We start from the raw sequence: 18,144 nt of genomic DNA, 5'->3' as shown, positions 1-18,144 counted from the left end.
TACAACAAACAGACTTTTGGCGAAGAAATATCTGATGTTCTTGCTTTTGGGAAAATTTTACTGTGCTTTGGGGGACTTTTAGCATAGGACATCATTACCCTGCTTCAGAGGCTGTTTCAAAGCTGAATCAGCTCCATAAAGAAGGATCTCGATAATCATGAAGCAATCTCCCAAGAAAGTGACACTGTGATGGAATAAATAGGTAACAATAGAAAGGAAGCTCTGCAAGGGCAGGAACTTGTCTTCCTTGTTCACTGCTGATACCCCGAGCCTAGAACAGACTCCAGCACACCAAAACACCCAATTACAAAATGGAGAATAGAATGCTGCTTAGGGAGAGCTTGTCACTTGTTAGATTATCTAGAAGGCCTTGGGCATACCTCACTTTGTTATTCCTTATAATAGCTTCTAAAGAGGGAAATTGAGGTTTGAAGAATTTCATTGCCTTGCCAGGGTCAGTTAGCAAGTAGGAAGCAAGGATTTGGATTTAGATCTGTCTTTCTGCCGTGCTCTGGGCACCCACCGTGCCTTCACTCCAACAGTAGAAGCAAATGATAGATTGACTTTCGGTCTTTTGTTATAAGATACCAAGTTAAAATATTCAAGTATTATCATGAGCTCCAAGACTCCTCCACATGGCAAGGACTCTGTCTTGGTGGGGCTTATGGACTAGAACGGGAATACAGAGGGGCCCAAATCCTACTTCTCCATGTGCAGAACAGCAGTGAAGTTCTGTCTTCTCATTTGCTGCAATATCACCATAAATCTCATTAAGCCTAAATTTGTCATCTGAAAACTGCATATCATTGGCCCCATCTTTTTTTAATTGAGAAAAATGCATATTTTCCATACATAGCAAGGACTCAATAAATGTAGATTATTACTAACCCAGAATTACCTCCAAAATTATATAAATTAGTTTGATTGATATTTTAGAAAGAGGCAGAAGTGAGGGTTGATTTTTTTTTAAATGTTCAGTACAGACAGGGTCTTGCTATGTTGCCCAGGCTGGTCTTGAACTCCTGGGCTCAAGTGATCCTCCCTCCTCAGTCTCCCAAGTATCTGTGACTATGGGTGCATGCCATTATGCTCAGCTCAGAAATGTTTTCAATGGAAGGACCAGACAGTTGTTATCTATATAAACATATGCCTATTTTCCCTTTAATGAATTTGTCCCTTTGGACAGAAGTTCTACTGATAAAATTGTAAAGAGAAAGGCTTTCCAAGAAAAAGAAAATACTTACAGGAAAAGGGGATTAAAAAGGTAAAGTTTAAAGTTTGAACCCTCACTTATTATTGATTAATGAATAAAGTAATATTTATCATCTGATGAGTCCCCAAGGTTTCCTTCCCCTGACTTATATAAAACTTTTCAGAAAGTAAAAAATGCTTAAAATAACATCTGTGCTAAACATTTTCCTGAATTAGAGAAAATAATGTGTTTTATTTTGCTTTTTTATATGAGGCTGGCAATTTTAGAATCAGCTGATTTCTTCAAGGCATGACATTGAGCACTATATCCCTCAAGACAGAACCAGCTTAGAAAAGTCTGCCACTGTGGGATGAACAAGACCTGCCTTGTTCTCAATTAAGGCATGCTGGCATTCTGAAATGGTCTTTACTCTGCCACCCGGAAAGGATCTCTGGTCACCCTTTTTATTCCACCTAGATTTGGGAGTTTCATAATAAATCAAGCTGTGCTGAGCAGCTAGCCTCTAGTGTGATTTCACTGCCTAAATTCAACTTTCTTCTCTGCCTCATATTGAAAGATTAAGAGTTGTCTTAGGCCACACATTAAATACACAAACACTAATGAGAGCTAATGAGGAAAAAAAAAAGGAGGAGGAGGCTCGTGCTTACTTTTTGTGATATCCAATACCAGAGATAAACAAAAAAAGTTCCCACAAAATCAGCACACAGCCACCCTTGATTCTTCTATCCCTTAAGGAATCAGCTTAAACTTGCCAAAGAGCAAGTAATGCAAGTCAGAAGCAGAAGTTTGGACTCAACATATACTCTTCACTAATAAATAGTTCTGGAATTAAAAGTCTTCAAGCAAAGGGCTTTACGTCTCTCTCTTCTGTACCTCCCAAAACCTCAAGCTAAAATTTAGCATTTTCATCATTTCACTGACTCTTTCTCCTTCTCTCTCTCTCTTTCACATGTGCAAACACACACACACACACACGCGCGCGTGCACACACACACACAGTCAAGGTCACCTGGTTTTGAAAGTTCTCAAATACCACATCAATGAGATGGCGCTTACCTTTCTGAAACTTCAATCCACAAAGACGCCCCTTGCTTGTAAAGAGCAGAAAGAGATCTCCAGCGTCCCAGTCAGCTTCGTTCTCATCAAAGAGAAACACGCCTCATCTCTGCGTAAGCTCTGAAATTCTCTCAGAGACCCACCCTCTAAAGTTGCAAGTCAAGATTTCTGACTGAGGCAGTGACGTGAGGTGAAGCTATGGATGGCAGGCACCTCAGGTTCTTCCTGATGGGATGTCGCGCTTCCTGTTTCTCCACTTGGAGAAGAGAAAACTGGAATTCAGCCAGACATCGAATTGCAAACACATCAATGGCCTCATCATTGCTGCCTTTTTGTGTGCATAGACAGTAGCAAACGACTGAACAAGATGATCTTGCTGCATATTAAAAGGAAGGAGGTGGCAGAGAGAACCAGAAACACTGTCACCAGCGCTGCACTATCCCAGGAGCTGGTTTGACAACTCTGTACTCTCCAGAAGCCTGCAAATAGCAGCAGGGCTTTTTGCTAACTGCATCATCAGCACTGCCACCACCACCATGCTCCAAAACTCACCTGCACAGGATCATGAGTCCAGAGAAATGGTTTCTTTGCCTATTTCCTACTAATTGAAAAACATCACTTTTTTGAACCACATAACCAAAAAATAAAATACTCTGGCAATCTTTTCTGTTCAGAACTGTCAGGTATAATTTGTGTTGTTTTTATTTGTTTCAGTCTCAGAGAACACTTATCACAAAGAAAGATAAGCTTATTCTTATCAGAAAATAAATGTTGTTGCCTCTGCTTGAAGCACTTCAATTTAAAGGCAAGTATGTGTGCATTTCATAGTGCTTATTTGAAATACTGTACCTTTGGGGACTGTTTTCACTTTCTCTTGCCTGATAATGAACTTACTCTGGGCTTGGATTATTTAAAGGTGATTTGACAAGTAAGAAAGCTTCAACAAGTTGATTCCTGCATTGCTCATAAAGCAAACATCGTCAGTGCGGCTCTCTCTGAAAGCCTGTTTCAAAGCTCTTCTCATTAGCTGCCTTCAACTGCTGGAAAACATTTTTCTTTTTCTGTCAGCTATTACACAACAGCAGATTAAAAATGGAGTAGAGGCAGAGAAAGGGTAATGCCAGTATCAAATTCACTGAAGCTCCAAAGTTTCTCAAATTTTGCTAATGAATTTAGTTAAAAGAAAGAAGATTGAGAAAGGGCCTTTTCCTGGATACTTGCCCACTCTGCCTTCTTCTTCATAGGCTTTCTTTTTTCATTAAGGGGCTCATATGTTTTAAAAATCATCTGGCAGAGGGTTGAACTTCCAGCAGATTGGTCACTAAATGGGCTCACTGTCAGCTCAGGTCTGTCATTTCTTGCCAGGAGACTGCTGCAGAACTGCCTTATTTTTCTGACATTGGGCCTTCTATAGGAATAGAAATAGCATGTCTGCTTCCCATTGCCAACTAAATCATCTTCCTACTTAAACATTTTCTTCTTTATTATTTCTCGTTCCCCTGCTGATAAACCTCTACTAGCCACCTTCCTTCCCCTTGTAGGACCAAGACCAACCTCCTTGGCATGACAGCCTGGTTGCAACCTTCTGCTCCAGGGGCTCCTCTTGCCCCTTCTTGCTGCACTTCGGGCAAAATGAGCAAGCTCTGGGCTCTGCCATGGGCTGTCCTTTCTGCCTTCTTTGCCTGATGAAATCTGACTCCTCACTCAAGCTCACACTCACGGAGCCCTCAGCCTTCCCTCAGTGTTTATACCTATATTACAACCCTTACTACACTGACATAGCTTAACTGCTTCTGTATCTGCTTCCTCACTAAGCTAGGATTCCTCACGTGATAAGCCTTAGTCATCTCTCTGTCCTTGGAGGTTAGCACAGTGCCTAGCTGTTCAATATCTGTCGAACAATTAACTCCCCAAGTTGTGGGCAACATTCATTTTCAATCCAGGGATATCTGAGGAAGAGAATATTCCCAAATCCTATTTCACATTCCCTTTCTCAGAATTAAACAAGCCAAAGGAATACTGTAGAATCTTTTTTTTTTAGTTTTTTTTTTGTGTGTGTGTGTGTGTGTGTAACAAAATCCATGTTATTTACTGATGAAATATAATGTTCAAACCCAATAGGAACTATTTATACATGGTTCAGTGTTTCCTTGTCACATCACAAGGATCCCATTAGCATCTGCTGTCTCTCTTGACTATCAAGGAGTGAATGTGAGGACAGATGTAAAATCGAGCCTATTGCACAATCTCTGCTTGAGTGATGAGAGTGAGGAATTCTGAGCGTTTTAATTAAGATTTTGTGGGAGCTGGTGGTCTTTGTGTAGGACTTGCTGCTCTGAGGAAGACAAGCCCAGGGAGGAAAACAAAGATGAATATGATTCTTTCAAGGATTCTTGAGGTAGTTTCCTTTCCTTTTCTTTTTTCTTTCTCTTTGTCATTTGTGTCTTGCAATAAATGTACCAGTTCACTGCTAATAGAGAAAAACCTCAAGAAGCATTACAGGAAAGAGCAAGATGGGTGGGTGTCATTTCTTCTAGGTGACATGTAACTCTTTCATTTTATGAGACAACTTTAGGAATCGATTGAGACATTAGGTCATTTTATATTTTGAATCCTCATTAATATTGAGTCATTTATTAGAATGTTAATAATTCTTTGCATTTTAAAAAGTGAACATCACAGCTCTGACAAATGAAATGCAGATATTAAGCATGACAGTGGAGAGGCTCTGTCAGGGCCGGAGGGGTACATCACAAAACTGATGACTTTCCACACATAAAGCAATCTTGTTTCTAAATGTTACTCAAGTGAGTAAATGTGTCAAGTAAGTGTCTGCCTACCTGCCACATTTCAAACAGTGAAGTACAGAGGGGAATAAGAGCAGCATGGACCTGAGGTAAACCTAGTCAAGATTCTGAAAGGCCAGTTAGGAACTCAGAAAAGGAACAAAGAGCAAGCAGGATGCAGGAAAATGGACTCTGGGCCCCAGCAGGAGAGAGACAACTAAGTACTGTACCCAAAGTGCTGCTGGCCAGGAGCAAAGGGTACACTGCTGCCTGGAGTGTAGATACCAAGAGAGGGGAGTGGAGCAGCTTCTAAACTGCATGCCAGGCTTTGAACCAATTCTTAACCTAATTTTCTAGAGAAGAAAATACATGTTAGATAGATAGAATTGATCTGCTTTTCCCTCAACAGAAGGAATCCCTTCCAAGAAACTTAATGAATACAGTTTGGGCCATGTTGTTCTTAACATAACCAGATATGCTTTTTAGCTTTTACTATCAACAAATTCTGTTTTCTTCTAATGTTTTCTATTTTCATAGACTTCAAATGGTAAGGTTTATTCACACTGTAGTCAAGATGCTACCAAACAGTGTAATCTTTAAATAGGTGTGTGGGAATACTCTTGTGGGATATAGTGAAACACAAACATCTTTCACAAATGTGAAATGCCAAGGGACATGCCTCAGTCATCTTTATGCCCCTGGATCAATATCTTCACTGACTGAACGTGAAGACTACATCTATTGATATAACACAGTCACCCTTCCCTCTCATGATGGTAAGTCCCCAAATGATTAGAGGATTATAGGGCCTGAATTTCATCTCTCCTGCTGCCACTCCATGCAGCTTCCACACTAATCCTGGTCCAGGGTTGAAAGGCTCCCTTGCAGTTAATTTGAGATGCTGCTTTGTGAGAAAGTTAGTAAACTAAAGAAAAGATCATCTGCAATCAAGGGAGTCACAAGGACAAACGGTTCACATACATTCCAACTCCCTTGGGTATCCTCCCTCCCTCAAAACTCCATCCCCTGTGTCACCTATCACCTTCTACCTTAGACTGTATCTCTTGTTTGTTTGCTGTCTGTCTGTCCCCTAGGTAAGCTCCAGGAGAGCTGGAGTTTCTGTCTGCCTTGTTCACTGATGAATCCTCAGGGGTCACTTAGATCACTTGCTGGCACAGAGCCATCCCTCAGCACTGACAGAGTAAATTCATTCACCTACATATTTACAATCATGTATCTTCCTCTCTACTACAATAAGTAGTTACTTTTTCAGCTCCAATTCAGCAGGCTCTTTCAAAACTTAAAGTCAATATTGTGTATCATGAAGGAGGGTAGTTCTACTTTGAGTTCAATAGAAGTGGAGAGATTTTTTTCCTTGAAGATTTAAGCCTGTTATGTACTGAGGCTCTGATGCAAAGGATTCTTAGAGTCAATTCAGCATGTCCCCTGGGAGGGCCATGGTGATCTCTGTGAGCCAAACCACATCCCCTTGAGAGTAGGCTTTCCAACAACTGTCTCTCACCCTCTTGCTCACCAGCCCCACTGAGCGCTGGTCATCACCACTGTGCAGCAGCCCCTGGCCACAGTGTGGCTGCCAGTGCCAGGCTCAGGACACAGCCCAACTTGTCCCTTCCAGTTTTGTCACTAACCATTTTGCCCATTTTGTGCTATGTGATCTTACTCTTATTAGCTGTGTGACTCTAGACAAGTTACTTCACCTCTCAGTCCCTTAGGTTTCACAACCACAAAGTAAAGAAAATAATAACAATACTTATGGAGTAGTAAAAACCTTGTAAGGTTTGTGTGTGTGTGTGTGTGTGTGTGTGTGTGTATGCACTTAGGATAGTACAGTGGTTCTCAACCTTCCTAATGCCTCCTAATGCTGCAACCCTTTAATACAGTTCCTCATGTTGTGGTGACCCCCAACCATAAAATTATTTTCATTGCTACTTCATAACTACAATTTTGCTACTGTTATGAATCATAATGTAAAATATCTGATATGCAAGATGTATTTTCACTGTTACAAAGGGGTTGCAACCTCCAGGTTGAGTAAACACTATGTGAATGCTAGTTATGATTATGGTTATGAGTACTATGATGATGATTATTATTATATTTAAATTACTAATGTATTCTTTTATTCTTATATTACTTTGTGTGGTTTCTCACTCAGTTGCCCATGGGTTAAATGCCATGGCATCATAGCCCACAGCAACCTCAAACCCCTGGGTTCAAGTGATCCTTTTGTCTCAGCCTCCTGAATAGCTGGGACTACTTATCCCACCACAACACCTGGCTAGTTTTTCTATTTTTAGTAGAGACAGGTCTCACTGTGCTTAGGCTGGTCTCAAACTCCTGAACTCAGGCAATCCACCCACTTTGGCCTCCCCGAGTGCTGGGATTACAGACATGAGCCACCGCATCCGGCCAGTTGTGTAATAGATTTTATTTCATGCATATAGATTTTTCCTCCAATTAAATCTTAAGTATGAGGGCTATGTAAAGTTTCCACGTTGCATCCATCTCTATACTTTGAACATAGTATTCATGCACTGACTCACTATTGTGTGCAAGGTACATCCTATCTTTTGAAGGAACCAAGAACCTTGAGAATAAACTAATGGCAGGAGTACACAGACATGACTCCTGTAGACAAGCAAAAGCATTCACAGATCTCCTACACACACGCAGAGAGAAATGCCCACATGTATGTGGTGTGGGTATATTTATATGCTCATATACAGATAAGCAAAAAGAGACCACAGAGAAGATTGACCCTCAAAATTTACTGTTTCATATTTCACACCCATGAAAGCATAAGCTGTGGAATTTAAATGAGGACCTAAGACTACATCATACGGAATCAGGAAATAGAGCTTTTGTTCCCTCATGACTATCTTGGTCTGTAAAGATGGAACTTGGTAGCTTTAACTTCTGCAATCCCTTTACTTGACGTGGTGCTGGGCATCTGAGTCAATGTCCCATGTGCTTTGAATGGACTTATGAGTTGCATCAGCACTAAAGGAATAGGAAGAAATAGGAGGCAAGAGGGAGCTTAGCGTTTGAGTAACATTTGGGCTGTCAGGACCATGCATGTATGAACAAGGCAGTGAGGAAACAAACTGCTGCTTGTTCACCCATCCTTCATCTGTCCAACACATGTATTGTTCAAGGTACCTGAAATATAAAGATGAAGACATTGCCCCGGACCTCAAGGAGATTATAATCTAGTTTTTCCCTCTTCCTCCTGTTCTACCGCCTCTTCCATACCCTACCATGCCACCTGCTAACAAAGAACTGGGAGAAGAACTGCTTGGGAAACCCAAGACACCAAAGAATGTGCCAACCTGTCATTGGTCTATGAATTCTCTGTTGAGATTTTTTTTTTTTTTAAGTTGAATGGGATATCCCTTGAAAAACATAACCTAGACTAAGTTTAATAATGTCAGCCAATTATGACCTATTCCCAAGAACAAGACACCCACACCCTCTGCCGTCTCATTAACAAGAGGTTTAGTTTCTGCACAGGGCATGATCCAACAGCAGAGTGTGTGTATCTAGGATTGTGGCTGTTTGGTGGCTTTGTCACTTTTTGACCATTTCCAAACCCCCTCAAGAGACAGATCTAAACCAAATGAATTTCCCCTCATCAGTTGCTTTTCTGTCACCAAGAGACCTGAACATCAGTGTAACTAAAAGTGGTACTGAGATTTCAATCCTGGGAGGCTATTTCCTTTCCTATCCTGGTCCTGAGGAGAAGCTGCCCGCCTACTTGCTATTATCAAGTAATCTCAAAACATAGCACCCATCAACTTACTTCCTCGTTCTAGAACTTACAGATTCTTTATGCCAGTTACATTAATTCTAAACTTCTCTAACTGTCTGTTTCCTAAACCCCCTCTGAAATACAGTCTCCACCCCACATGTCTGACTTTTCTCTTCACCAAACCCCAATCCCAGTCTCCACTTTAGGTGAGCCAGCAGCTATGCCTGCTGACCTTGGCACGTGCCTCGCTTGTGATCCCTCCTTACCCGAGCCCCAGCCCTTTCTTCTGAGAAACTTAGCCTCTCAAATCAAACTTTCTCTTCTATGAGTCTTTACACTGATTATCTAAGTTACATCATTAGCCTCATTTTATATGGAGCCTCATTCTTCAATGGTACAGCACAAACTGCTTTTGTAATACAACTCGATCAGAATACCTTCAGGAGGCTATAAACCCTATGAGCCCAGATCTCACCCCACAACATTTCTAGATTTGTAGAAGGCCGTAAATACATACTAGTTAAGAGATAACATACTCTTACCGGAGGGTGATATCAAACTCTTATCTGATAATACTCTTTTCTTTTTTAAGCTATAAATACTTTTTTCTGCTGCTCTTTCTCTGACTGTGTTATCATTTATTCAACAGCAATTTACTGAGCAACTCCTGTGTGACTCAAAGAAGGGAAAAACAGCAAACAAGACAGAGATAGTTCCTGCTCTCAAGCTACTTAGAGTCTGCAACTTTGACTATAGTTGGAAAAAGCAATCACATTCCTGGAATAGAGGCAGCCATTCCCTCTCCCTCTGTGGGAGTCTACCAAGAAATCAACTGAGCTACTTGGTGAGGCTAGGGCTCTAGTATTTTGGAAGGCACAAAACCACCACCTACTAAGGTGATTATTGAGTGTCCTTCATGGGTTTCTACCAAGACCTTACTTAAGAAAAAAAAAATTTTTTTAAACCTCAGTTACATGAGACTGGTTTTAAATTAGAAATTCAAATGTCACCCAGCCTGTTGCACTATTGGGTGCAATTTGAAAGTATCTTTTAGGACAGAATGATTTCTATTCACTTAGATCTGTTCAGACAGACGCCTATTAGCTTCCATGAAATAAATTTGCCAAAAATATGTTTCTCATTAAAAAAAGGAGTAAAAATTAAGTTTACTAAAAACTGAAAATCCATGTCACCAAATGCTTAGATAAATAATTTATAATTATAGCATTCATTCATGCATACATTTATGGAGCTCTTACTAATCTCCCGTATTGAAGCAATTCTACCCTTCCATTCCTTACAAGTCAAGAATGAGCTATGCTAAATGTGATGGACCAGATATGTAAACACATGACACACTTAATACTATATACAGTAAATGTAAAACATGGAGGTAATTGTGAAAAAAAATACCATTTAACTCTTCTACAGATTCAATCATGTAAGTAATTAGTACTCAAGATAATTACTATTGCAAGGGCACTTTTTTTTTAGGGAAGAAATAGTATTTTATTTACAGTATTAATCTACAGAGATATATAATAGTTCATTGGTATACCATATATGAAATTTGTGTATTACATAATAATTACTTGCATGGTTATAAGTTCCCCTCTGGCATTCTTATTTGTATCTGTCAGCTCTTGCTGCATGACAAACATTCCCAAAATAGCTTAAAATAAAAATTTTTTTTTTCCTGTGATTTTGTGAGTTGGCTGGACATCTACAAGAACACTTTCTGTATATGTAACATATTTACCCTGGTCCAAACTAAGTAACTTAATTGTTTTTAATGTAATTCACAATAAACATATTTTATATCATGATCTAGTACAAAGGTATCAATAAATATACACATTTGTACATACAACTGAAAACAAATTTTCACAAAACAATACTTATCTATATGTGATGTACTCTGTTGTCTATTCAGGTCTAATCTAGAATGTTTAATTAAAAAAATGTTGATCTGACACACTGAACTGGCTTAGTGACTCATTAATGGATGACAATGTACAACTTACACTGCTCAAACCAAACTCATTTGATTGCTTTGCCCTCTCTACAACTCTACATATTATTTAGATTTTTTTCTCCTCATTTCAGTTGCTTTAAATTTCCTTATGAGATTTTTTAAAAATTGGGGCAAGCATCAAATATCAGAAAGTAACTTAGTCCTACAAATTATGACTTCTGTAGGTTCTAGGTACACACTGGTACCTTGATACATTTTGTTGGATTCACCAATAAAAAGGGGGCTATTTTTGGAATTTCTTTAGAGTCATGGCAAAGGCATAATAATTTTCGCTTGAGAAAAACAAGCCTATTCAGGTTGCCAGTATAGGCAGGAGTAAACACAAAGGTGAAGGTGGCTGTGGATTCAAGTCTAGACAGCCACTTGGACAGTCTCCAGGGCACCCTGCCGAACCCCTGCATCACAACTCAGCAGAAACCAGGCTAGATCTCTGTTTACCTGGGTGGGGTTAGCATCCAGAGAAGGTGAAGCCAACCCAGCAACCCTGGTCTCAATTTCCATCACAAAAACCCGTAACAGCAAAGGCCAAGGTGGAAACCTTCTGAGTTCTGTAGCCCTGGGACTCTCCTCTCCTCCTAACGGACTTTGCAGGGCCTAGTGTGTAGGGGCTGCAGGAATAAGGCCTAGCTGGCCCTTAGGGCACGGCCTGTGAGAGACAGTGACCCTCAGCCTCGGTCTGTGTGAAGACAAAGACCACCCAGCCTCCCCCTGGGCGGGATAAGGAGGAGCTGCCTGTGTGAAGGCAGAAACTCGGGACGGGGCCTGAGTGGGGTCAGGCACCCTTCGCTTGGGTCTGCTCAGTGTTAGAAACTTCTGACAAGGCCTGCGAGGGGTCAGGGACCCTCGGCCTGGGCCTGCGCCAGAACAGGGACCCTTAGCCTCAGCCTGAGCCAGGACAGGGACCCCCAGACTCGGCCTCTGTGGGGTCAGAAAGTTGGGACAGGGCCCAAACAGGGTCAGAGACCCTCAGCTGGGGCCTGCGTAGGGACAGGAACCCTGGACTCGGCCTACTTGGCGCCTGCTTGGGCAGCGCGGTCGGACCCACCTCGCAAACACCCCCGCCCGGCCGCACCCCCGCACCTCTGTCCGCGTCCCAGGCCGCGTCCGCAGAGCCGGCGGCGGGCGCCGCCGGGTGCATCCTGGGACGCAGCCCGCGGGGCTGGGCGCGGGGCGGGCGGGGAAGCCCCAGCCGCCTGCACCGGCCAGGACCAGGACGGCTCTTTGACAGGTGTCTTTCCTCCGGGGGCTAAGGGGCCAAGTAACTTGCCCCATCTACAGAGCTAGTACACAGCACAGCCAGGGTTTAACCTCTTTTATGATCCCAAACCCAGTGCCGCTCGCAACCTCTTCAGAAGACAGACATCTGTAACTAGTCTACACACTGTTGACAACTGGCAGGGATAGGGACAGAAAGAGCAAGCTGTTCTAGAATAATTCCACAAGCTTCTGTGTACTCTCTCAGCTGTCCAGGCCACATCTGCAGGTCTGCAGTGATCTCTCATTATAAGGTTGAATTAACAGAGATAAATAAGATGACAGATAAAATGGGGGCAATGAAAAACCTCTCCAGCAAAACAGGGGGCATTATTTTCTGAATACTTGATTAAAATGCGAATGTATGAAAACCATTTATACGTGAGATAGAATAGTGTAGTAGTTAGGAAAGCCCACCTTGGGGTGAGAGAGTCCTGGATTTACACCTGCACTTGAACGTTTATAGCAACACAATTCACAATTGCAAAGATGTGGCAACAGTCCAAGTACTCAGCAATGTAGGAGTGGAGTAATAAAACGTGGTCTATGTATCCCATGGAGCACTACGCAGCCTTAAAAAGTGATGAATTAATGCCTCTTGTATTAACCTGGATGGAACTGGAGACCATTCTTCTAAGTGAAGTATCACAAGAATGGAAAAACAAAAAGCACAAGTACTCACTATTAAATGGAACTAACTGATCAACACTTATGTGCAGATATGGAAATAACACTGACTGGAAATCACGCAGGTGGGAAGAGGGAGAAGGGAATGAGTGAATTAACACCTGACAGGTATAATACACACCATCTGGGTATGGGCACACTTGTGACTTTTACTCAAATTGTACGAAAGCAATTTATATAACCAAAATGCTTGGACACCATAATATTCTGAAATAAAAATAAATAGTATTATGCAAAAAAAAAAATTAACTCTGGCTTTAATTCACTATCTTTGGGATGTAGAGCCTCATGCTTTTTAATAGCCCCTTGAAATGCTAATATCCAACTCAAGAGGATGAGGCTACAGGATTGGTTGAGCCCAGTAATTTGAGGTTGTTGTGAATTCTGATGCCAGGCAACTCTAGCCTGGGGCAACAGAGTGTGACTCTGTCTCAAAAAATAAAATAAAATAAAATGAGTAAAATGAGGATAATAATTCCTCCTTGCAGGGTGTTTTGAGGATTAAATGAAAATGTTTATAAAGTATGTAGCAAAATATCTGTTAAAATAAAGCACTCAGAAAATGATATCTATTTTTACTATTTACAATAAGAGTGCACAAAAAGTCACAAAATATCTGATTTATATTCTTAATAATAAGCAACTTAATTATTCAGTCCTATTATATCACCATGAAAGAAAAACAAAAAGGCATTAAGGAGAGCTCAAATGAGGTAAAAAGACAATGAGCTGGGATATATGTTAATATATGAATGGCGATGGCTAAAAGGAGATTGCAAGGAAGCTTAAAACAATAGATTTAAAACTTGCTTTGGAGGTGACAATGAGTTGAATTGACACTAGATAAGATTCAATCAGATATGAAGAAGTGAAGAGTTCAGATATTCTTCTGGAATACTCAGGAGAAAGAACAAAGACATGAAAATGGTAAGAGGTAAACATAGAGATTAGAAAGCAGAAACTCAATCTACAAATGATGAGTTAACACCAAGAATTGTTAATAATAATATTGAAGGATGGCAAAATAACAGCAAAAAATATATATGGGATGATATATAAAAGGTTCATTATATTCTGGGCAAGAATACTGGCCAGATCTAGATATAACCTCAGGAAATTTTTGAATTTCAACCACAAGAAATTATTGTGGGAAACACTTCTTCAGAAAAGCACAAGTAAGCTAAAATAATAAATGGGGGCTGGTCTTAGCCTTATCCTCCTTTGCTTAGAACAGCTAAGGCCAAAAAACAATGTAGCAAAGCAGCAACTGTTTAAGAAAAATTGTGACACAAAAGTTACTCCCAGACAAATTGTCATTCAGGTCAACAAAAGGAATAGCAAACAAAAGACATATTCTGATACACAAAGTCTCAGAAAATATAGGTACAAATAGCTCAGTCATCCTTCCTGCAGATATTACCAAACAAAGGAACCAAAATTAAAATTAGCTTATGATGTACATCATGAAACTGAGTTAACACTAAATAAATATCATGGTGATGACAAAACGGAATGTAAAAGTCATAAATAAAATTTGACTTACAAAAATACTTTGAAATATAAGTGTAAACATTTATTGAGAATGACAATTTGGGGTGTGAGGCAGGTTACCTGAGCTTGGGATTTCAAGACCACCCTGAACAAGAGTGAGACCCCAGCTCTAAAAAACAGCCTGGTGTTGTAGCAGGCATCTGTAGTCCCAGCTTCTTGTTGGGAGGCTGAGGCAAAAGGATTTCTTGAGCCCAAGAGCTTGAGGTTGCTGTAAGCAGTAAGGCCATGGCACTCCTCTACTGAAGGTGGCGCAGTGAGACTCTGTCTCAAAAAAAAAAAAAAAAAAAAGAAAGAAAGAAAGAAAAGAAAGAGAATAGCAATTTGGATTCAAATGAAATTAACAACAGCCAGAAAGCTAGACCCAGCAAGAAAAGGAAAGCCAACTAAATCTTGCACAGAATGGAATCCACTCTTAGGGCTTCAGTCTTGCCTTGATAACCAGCAAAAGGAATTTTTAAGTATGTTTGAAAAGCATAAAAAGATAATGATGTGTATAGTTTAAAACAGTAAGACTATTTTCCAAATAACTATCATAGACAATAAATACAAATAACTAAAAATGTATATGCAGCCCAAGAAAAAATAACATAAATCAACAAATTACATAAAACAGCAAAATGACAAGAAAAATCATTTAAAAGTCTAAGCCTATTTACTGCATATGTCAATAAAAAGGAAAAAGCAAAAGCTTTTTGATAATTATCATATAAGATACATTTATTATCCTTGGCTTATAAATGATCAGACCAAAAGGATCATACTAAAAGGTTTAGCCAGGCAATGTGGCTCACACCTATAATCTGAGCACTCTGGGAGGCTGAGGCAGGTGGATCACTTGAGCTCAGGAATTCAAGAGGAACCTGAGAAAAAGTGAGACTCTCTCTCTACTAAAAGTAGCCTGGTGTTGTGGTGGGTGCCTATAGTCACAACTACTCTGGAGGCTAAGGCAAAAAGAACTCTTGAGCCCAAGAGTTTGAGGTTGCTGTGAGGTATGACACCATGGCATTCTACCGAGAGTGACAGAGTGAGACTCTGTCTCAAAAAAAAAAAAAAAAAGAAAAGAAAAGATTTAGATTAAAAGACACATAGTGGGACCTCAAAGCCTGGCCTTGCATTATCCCCAATGTACTTTTCTCTAGATCAGTGATTTTCAACCAGTGTGCCATTAGGGAATCTTAGGTTTGCTGTAAAAATTTTTTTAAGTCATGAAGTTATTTTCAAAAGAAGTTCAAAGCACAGTAAGTATATTCTTTTTGTTACTCCTTTTTTTGATCAACATAATTTAAGTGTGCTGTGGAAGTTTAACTATAGGTTCAAGTGTGCTGTGAGATGAAAAAGGTTGAAAAATACTGCTTTAGATATTGCAGTGTTTTCTTGGTTTTGTTTTCTCCACCAGCTGATGCACAACTCAAGTAGCAGAGCCATGGAGCATAATACAGACTGCATGAGAATTCCAGCATCATTTCTTCTACATGTCACTATTGCAATGGTATGCTGCCTTGCCTTGTTTGTGAATCCAGCCTCCCACCATGGGTTTGTCACCAGTGACCTATAGCAACTGGAATGACACATCTTGGCTGGAGGTAGGCCTTTGCCATCCTCCACATCAGACTATTAAATAACAAAATAAGCAGTACTATTTATTTACTTTTAATAAGGCTATTAAAAGAAATGCCTCTGATGGAATTCTGGTGGCTTCTTCTAACTCCTTGCCAATCCATTCAGGAAGTATAGAAGGCTGTTCAAATCTATTTTCAAGTCTCCAACTGAAGGTATGCTGACAAGCTTTTTTACCTATACAGACCTTTCAGAGACTTGAGCTATTTGTGATTACTCCTAAATGTTACTGATTCCATTATCAATTTGTAATAAAACTCACCTGTAAAGTGAAGCTATTGCCAGTTAAAATCGACACGCAGTTAAGAGGGGCTGTACCATATTCAAGCAAAGAATACTATGTGACATCAAAAATGACTTGTCAGTCATCTAGTGAATCAGGGAAAACTTTTTAATGTGAAGAAAAATAGCAAAATCAGAAAAAAAACTTAAAAGATAATTTACAGAAAAATTGACAGTTAAAAATTCTGTTTTCTATAAGTAGGCCATACTACTCTTTCATTTTTTACAGAAAAAACAAATAAACATAAATACTCAGAGATTGGAAATGGAAAGTATAATCTCCTCTTCTTAGCAAATAAAAAAAGTTCAGCTGTGGGTAAACCTGCTCTTCCTCATAATTTGTTGAGTAACAATAACCAAAGTCATCAGCAGTTATAAATGTGCTTCTGTTGTGTTCACTTTATGGGCTTCACAGGGAGAAAAGTGTCTGACAGGAAACTTAAGGCGATTAAAAAACACACAGACATCCCAGTCGCCACCCCTAGAGTGCTTTTAACACAAACCCATGCTTTAATTGTACCTTCAAAGGTTAGGTAGGCTCTTGTCAAAAGATTGAGCCTTTCTCCCCGGAAAGGAAATCATATGCAGGTCACATAAAAAAAGCATTTCTTAGTGCTTTTAAATACCAGAGAACTATATTTTGAAAGCAAAATAAAAATCCTGAAAAGGAAAAACACAAGCAATTCAAGATAAGTGAAAACATGTATTTCACTCAATGAAGTAAGTAACTGGACTGTGGTTTGGTCCAACTGCTTGGTAAAATTCAATAAACTGCTTTTCCTATATCTTTACACACAGATACACACATGAGCTTTGTAATTGGTAGGGGATACATGGCATCAATTGTAAAGGCTCTTACCATAGTTCAGCTCACCTTCCTTAGAAGAATAAGAAAAATTTGGAATTGGTTTGCTAGTCTGATCTATGACAACACAGTCAGAAAAGGCATTTTATCATATCCACTCCAGTTTTCAAATGGGTATTTTAATATAGCAAGGCCACTTAATGTTATAAAAAATGGCAGTCATGCCTAATTAAAGTTCAAAATTTAAGTCAAGTTTCCAAACATCTGAGCAGCCCAAGTCTTCCAAATGTAGCCCTGGTGGGTCGTATCGAGGAAGAGGAGAAGGAATAGCAACAGGTCAAGTCAGTGCCCAGGAGAAGTCTGGTGACGGGAGCATCACCTTCGGTAGGCATGTGGAAACTATTTTGGACTTTGATGGTGTTATTTTGAGACTATTTCAAAGGTGCCACCCAAAATTCCAGTATTATTTCTGTACAGAGAACTGAAAATCCCTGTCCTATGGTAGAAACTGAAAATCCTCCTGTCCTGTGCACATTCATATCCAACAAAAATTGCTCTCCCAGAAGTCACCAACAATTTCCTAATGGTGAAGCCATCCAGTGGCTTCTTTCCAGCTCTTATCCTACTGTTTCTCTGAGAGACACGAAAGTCCACATGCATTTTCCTTCTCAAAGTCCTGTCTGACCTCACTTAGTTTCCTTGTGATATTTATTGTTCTCCTGACTCTCATTTCTTTCACTTTCTGCCTTCTTCTCTCCAGGCCTTTCCTTCCTTCTCTCCCTCTCTTTCCACAGCCAGGGCAATTATGCCTTCCTCTATAATTTTTGTAATTCCTATATGCAAACTAATCTCATAGTTGGTCTAACACTGTACTTCAAATTGTCAATAGAGGATTTTTAACTCCACTGGACATCGTCGTGTGCTGATGCCAGTGCCTAAAATCACCTGGATGAAAACTGAACTCAATCTTCTTCATAAGATTTTCTTCTTCCTTATTTCATCAGCAGCATCTCAGCCATTCAAGTGAAATGATGTCTCCTTATATCAGATTGATCCTGTGCTTCCTTTAAAAAATATGGAATGTTTTTT

Source organism: Otolemur garnettii, unplaced genomic scaffold (genome assembly GCF_000181295.1).
Source record: "Otolemur garnettii isolate 467f Iridium unplaced genomic scaffold, OtoGar3 scaffold00029, whole genome shotgun sequence".
NCBI lineage: Eukaryota > Metazoa > Chordata > Mammalia > Primates > Galagidae > Otolemur > Otolemur garnettii.
Note: the sequence above shows the minus strand (reverse complement) of the source record.